Source organism: Nannospalax galili, unplaced genomic scaffold (genome assembly GCF_000622305.1).
Source record: "Nannospalax galili isolate Female #2095 unplaced genomic scaffold, S.galili_v1.0 scaffold227, whole genome shotgun sequence".
Classification (NCBI taxonomy): domain Eukaryota; kingdom Metazoa; phylum Chordata; class Mammalia; order Rodentia; family Spalacidae; genus Nannospalax; species Nannospalax galili.
In genome coordinates this window covers 9,476,482-9,482,367 of record NW_008360303.1, presented here as the reverse complement: position 1 = coordinate 9,482,367, position 5,886 = coordinate 9,476,482, and positions in this window count along the sequence as shown.

Here is a 5,886-nt window from a genome sequence, read left to right as displayed (position 1 = left end):
CTCTCTCTCTCTCTCTCTCTCTCTCTCTCTCTCTCTCTCTCTCATTGTGGTTCCATTAGTGAGACCTTGGACCAGTTACTTAACCTTTCTGAGCCCGGTAAAAACAATGGTTTCCTCACAAGTTTGACTTGAGGAGATCCCTTAAAAAGTGCCTAATAAACACTGCTTGTGATGGTGCACGCCTCTAGTCCCAGCACTCGGGAGACAGAGGCAGGTGGATCTCTGTGAGATTGAGGCCAGCCTGGTCTACATGGTAAATTCCAGGCCAGCTGAGACTACCGGAGAAACAAACGAAAGAGCCTAATAAATAACAATCTGCTTCTCAATACTCTTATTCATTTGTTCTACTTATTCTGCCATCTGACACATGGTAATTGCTCACTGTGTACCAAGCTCTGAGGTCACCCAAGGAGTAAGTCAGGGGTTTGAGGACCTAAGGAATTCCCTACTTCAAAGTCAAACATGTTCGAGGGGCAACATGAGCAATGTCCCTTATGGTACCACATGCCCAGCAAGCACTGATCTGATCTGTTGGTCCACCAGCCTTTGGCTCATAGGAATAGGATGTCTTCATGATTTCCTGATAATGTGGTGGTGAGAGGAAGGGTCCACCATGGAGGAGAAAGGAGCTGATAACTATCCCCCAGCTTTTTCCTCCAAGTCATAGAGCTGAAAGTTCAAATTCACTAAGTTTTATGAGCTGTCAAACAAGACAAAAAACTGAAACCTAGAATGGACCTGAGTCCCAGCTGGCTCTTTTAGGACCAAACCTGTTTCTTCCAACATGGGTTCACTTGGAATCACAAAGGCCAACCCTCTCCACCCCTAGTCCCCACACAGAGATCCTATACCCCTGATTGGAACTTTCAGAGCATCCTTTAACCTCACGCCAAAGAGGAGCCAAGGCCATGAGCCTGCTGGACACCTCATGGTGCCCCTTCCAGAGCTCTGGCTAGCAGTGTGGCTTCCAGTGTTCTGGTCATAGCTGGACCAGAGCCCGAGGCCAGTTGCCTGGAGTTCTCTTGCTTGGAAGCATTAGGAGGGAAGTGGGATGTGAGTGATAAAGGGAGGAAGAAACCCGACTTCACAGAGCCTTGGCATTCCATGGTCAAAGAAGAGGAAGCAAAAAAACCAAGGAAGGCCCTGAGGGGCCAGTGCCACAGGCCCGACCCTGAGGTCCCCATTGGGAAATCGATGCTTCTTCCCTCAGGTGTGCATGCCACCACGACTTCTGCTATATGCAGTCCAGCCACCACATCTTACCCCAGAGCTCAGATGAGTGATCTGATGGAAGAAAAAATATACTTTAGCTTCCTCCACACTCATCATATATTTAACCCAGCTGCCTGTTCTCCAAAAGAGCCAGCTCTGCCCACTGGCCTGCTCTTCGCAGATCCATACTCCCATTACTATATTACCATGGTTCATCCTGCCATCCCTTCACCAGGAAAATTTCCACCATGAACTGAGACTCCTTCATGGACCAGTTCAAAATGACCACTTAATAAGAGTTCTCCTCACCCTGTAGCTCAACATGCCAATATTTCTTGCCAAAGAACATTGCTTTACAGAAGAGGGCAGGCATGGGTAGAAAGATGGGGTAGAAGGAATCCCTAACAGAGCATGAACCAGACAGAACTCTATTGGAAGACCAGGTCTCCAAGTGCAAGACAGGGGCCTATGAACAACATCATGTCATTATGGCTTTCAGACCTGTTATCCACCTGGGATAGGCCCTGCTGAACAAGTAACCAATTGCAGAGCCAGTGAAGGTAGCCCACAGATCAGAGAGCCACAATGTTGATGGAGAAAGAATTCAAGAAGAGTATAAAAGTATAAAGAACGTGAGTTCAAGTTGGTGCTTCCCAGAATATGCACTGTTAGAAATGTAATAGCTTTGAGTGTGTGATAGAGAGACAAAGACAGAGAGAGAGAGAGAGAGAGAGAATTGACTCAAGGGCCTTCTGCATGCTAGACAAGTATTCTTATAACTGAGCTATGCTTCTAGACTGAGCATCATTTCTAATACAGAAAAAAGAAGAAGAAGAAGAAGAGCAGAAAGAAGTGGGTGAGCAGAAGTCCATTTGGGCCTACAAGTCAAGGTCACATTCTGAATCCCAGGGGCCTCCAGAAGCCAAGCTCAGCCCATCCTAAGTCTGAGGATGGCTAAAGACAGGACAGTGTCCTCCTGACCTGCAGCCTCTTTCCTGCCCTTCTCAAGGATGACTTCGTGTTGAGGAAAGGAAGGAGAGGAAATGTTTACCACAGAAGCATGAATCCTTTGTCCATGCAATTCTCCTTCCTCCCCGATTCTTTAAAGGTTACGGAGACAGGATGAATAGCTTCTAACCACTCCTGTTGGCTCACCAACAAATGGGCGCCACTCCTCCTGGAACTCTCATAGCTTTTTCAAATCTGCTTCATTCTATATCCTTTCCTCTCATTTCTCAATATAGATGGCAAATAAAGTCAAGGGCTGTCCCTTCCTCTGAAGTCCCACAACATCAGTGACCTGGGAAGAGAACTGGACCTTGAACAAGCTTTATGATCAAATTGTACTTGAGATTTTAGCCTTGGATCTTTTGGGGTCTGTTGCAGTTTGTCCTAAAACATCTCATCCATACGCATCTCCTCCCACAGTTTAAAGGCCATCTGGATCCCCACAGCACCCTCAGATTTGCCTGTCACTTGTTTTCTACAAGGTAGCAGAGGTCCATAGGGCAGATCGGGCCCGAAAACCTTAGCTCAGATGAAATGAGCTGGCACAGTGAGTCCTACCACACATGCATGAGTAGAATCACCTACGGGACTTAAAAATATGCGCAGGTGCTATAGAGAGATAGATAATAGACAGACAAGTGACTGTCCATCTGACTCCTCAGAAGATCTGATCTACAGATTTGGGAGTGGTAACTGACAGGCACAAGTGTAGGAATCAGGGTGTGCAGCTGAGACGATAACGAGGGTGAAGTTTGGCAACTGGAGAAGAGGAGGAGCAGCCAGTCTATGGGAGACAAGAAACTCAAGATTCAGTGAGTTATTCTGTGTGATTCCAAACACCAGAGGAGAAAAGTCTGCCAGTAGCTCTCCTTATAGAAAGTGGTTGCACAAGGGTTGCATGGTTCAAACAAATGGTATCAGTAGAGCATGTACGCCCGCAGTGAGAATCTGTCCTCTTGTATACACTAAATAAGTAAAGAAATAAATATATAAAATAAGGTGTCACAGACAGAACCACCTCGTTGGTCCATGAACAGGCTGTACTGATGGGTCTCCACCATGGCTGCACATTAGGATAACAGGAGACCTCTCTTTAATACAAATGTCCGGACGTCAGGTTAAATTAGTCAAAATCTCTGGGATTGAGGCTGTACATTGGGATTTTCAAATACCTCCTTAGAAAGCTTGTGAGACGAGAGGCTGGGGGAGATCCATTTGTGTGCCTTGCCATCAACTGGCCTGGGCACTAGCAAACAGAGCCAAACAGAAAAGCATGCTCCTAAGGAGCTCTGGAAGAGCAGGGTGCGGATGCATAAGCACACTCCAAGGGGCTATGAGAGCCCTACAACTAAAATCCTTCCCAGTCCAAATCTCAAGGATGGAACAAGGATGAACAGACGTTGTATAGAGACTCCCCCGTGGCTGCACAGGGCTGTCATTACTAATTATAGTGGAGTTTCAGTGGTTGAATTCCTGGTGAAGGAAGATGCTCTGGTAAGTTTGGGAATTGCCAGCCTATATGTGACCCAAAACACACAGCAACCAGGCCCATGGCTAGAATTTCAAACACTTGCTCCAATTGTTTGCAGAGTTCTGGTCATTGGTATGCTCAGCACTTGGCCATTAGTCTGACACTGGGTTCTGCAGCCTGCGGTCGTATAGAGGACTGAGCGCCTCAAATACAACCAGCACAGAGCATATCCAATAAAAAGCAGTTGTAAAGACTCACAAGCCACCTTTCTTCTCCTGGAGTGGGGAGCAGGTAGAGGGTAAGGATGCAGAAGGAATGCTGGCTGATCCTTCAAAGTCGTTCTGTGTCAGCCAAAGACTCTTGGAGACATTTCTTATCAATCACAAACCCAGGCTGATGCCCACAGGGATGCAAGTGTCCCATGATGCCACTAGAATACAAATGGGGTTTCAAATATACAGTTGTAGTTGGGTGGTGTGTGAGGGGAGGGGTAAATGAAAGAGAAAGCCCTTCCCAAGCTCCACCACATTGGGAATGAAACTGAAGTCACTAACAAGATTCTATTTGATTTTAGTTCTCCCTTCTACTGCCAGGCTTTGCTCCCCCACCCCAAACGAAGAGAAGCCTTAATTTGAGTCTTCCTAGACCTCCTTTATCCTTGAGATGATCTGTCTGGCTGACACATGGGGTTCTGATATCCCAGGCCTCACCCCCATGCACAACTGGAAGGGAAGAGCTTGAGGAGCCTCCAAAATTGAAATACATAGAATCCTGAGGCTAAGGAAGACTCCTGAAATGTCCTCACACAATGAACCATGGTCTCAGTCAGTCCTGATTTCCTGCCTCCAAGTTCCAACTGAATCAAGCTTCTTAGTAGAAGCGGAGTGTTGACAACACTGGTAGAATCCACATCACAGAAGAGAGTGTGGAATAAGAGCCATCCATGGTTTGCACTGACCTATCCTCACAGTAGATGCTCAGGTCATCCACCTAACAGCCCCTGGAAATGGCTGCTGACCCTTTGTTTTATAGTTGGAGAAACTGAGTCTTCAAGAGGTTAGCTTGCCCAAGGTCACACAGCAGTAGATATAGAAATACAGTGCCAGCCCAGGTCCTTCCACCCAGAGACTTGTCTTGGAACCATTCAGCTCCAGCATTACTTCCTATTCGTACCTCAGGCTGGCATGCTGTGTTCATTCACTTTGGCTACAGCCTTTACCAGAGCCACCATGGAACCATCTTCTCTACCTTTCTTCTGTCCTTCCCTTCCTTCAACAGAAACAGGTATCTTAAATTAGTCCTTCCTGCCTGGAGCCCCACCAACAGCCTGGCACTGTATAGATCCACACTGCTGTGAGGCACAGGTATGGGACAGCCAGGTTCTTAGCCCCTGGCCAATTTGGTGCCTCAGGCAGCGGTTCTTTCCCAACAGCTACAGCCTACAAATTCCTAGCTTTCCAAACACTTTCCTCCCTTTATTTCTCCCTCTACACCTTCCCAAACTTACTGCTATGCACTAGATGAGTGGGAAACAACAGTGGTCTGCATGTGTCATCCCAAGAGATCTCAAGCTTTCTGCCCGAGTCTCCTCAAACCATTCCTGGAAGCCCTATCCCATAACAAAGCCACCTCGCATCCTCAGGGCCCTGTCTACCCAAGGCCTTCAGTAACTCTCAGCACAGGATCCCTTCTGTGTGAGGACCTTTGTCAATGGAGCACTTGTGGATGTGCTGCCATTAAATTTATATTTGCTACTGATACAGAGGAAAATGTCCTTAGGATTCGGAGTCTCATTAATAAAAAGAATTTAAGAATAGACTCGAATGGAAACTTAAGGACAATTTATTAGTGTTTAAGAGAAACCCCTCAGCACAGGCAAGCTGTAAATCTCAATAGTTGCCCAGAGGAGGAGCATGAAGAGAAAGAAAAAACTCATGCCATTTAGAGCCCGCATGAAGTCAGACACATGGTGAACTAGCAGTCACATGCAAGGTGGAGTTTTAGAGAAAGAGTAAAAAAAAAAAAAAAAAACCCAGTGTTGAGGAAGCCCAGAATGCTAAGGAAAGCTTGCCCAGAAAAAAGACAGAAAGAAAAGGAGCGGCCGAGGTGGCACAGGTCTCTGTGAGATCTAGACCAGCCTGGTCTACATAGTGAGTTCTAGGCCAGCTGGGGCTACAGGGAGACCCTGTCTCAAA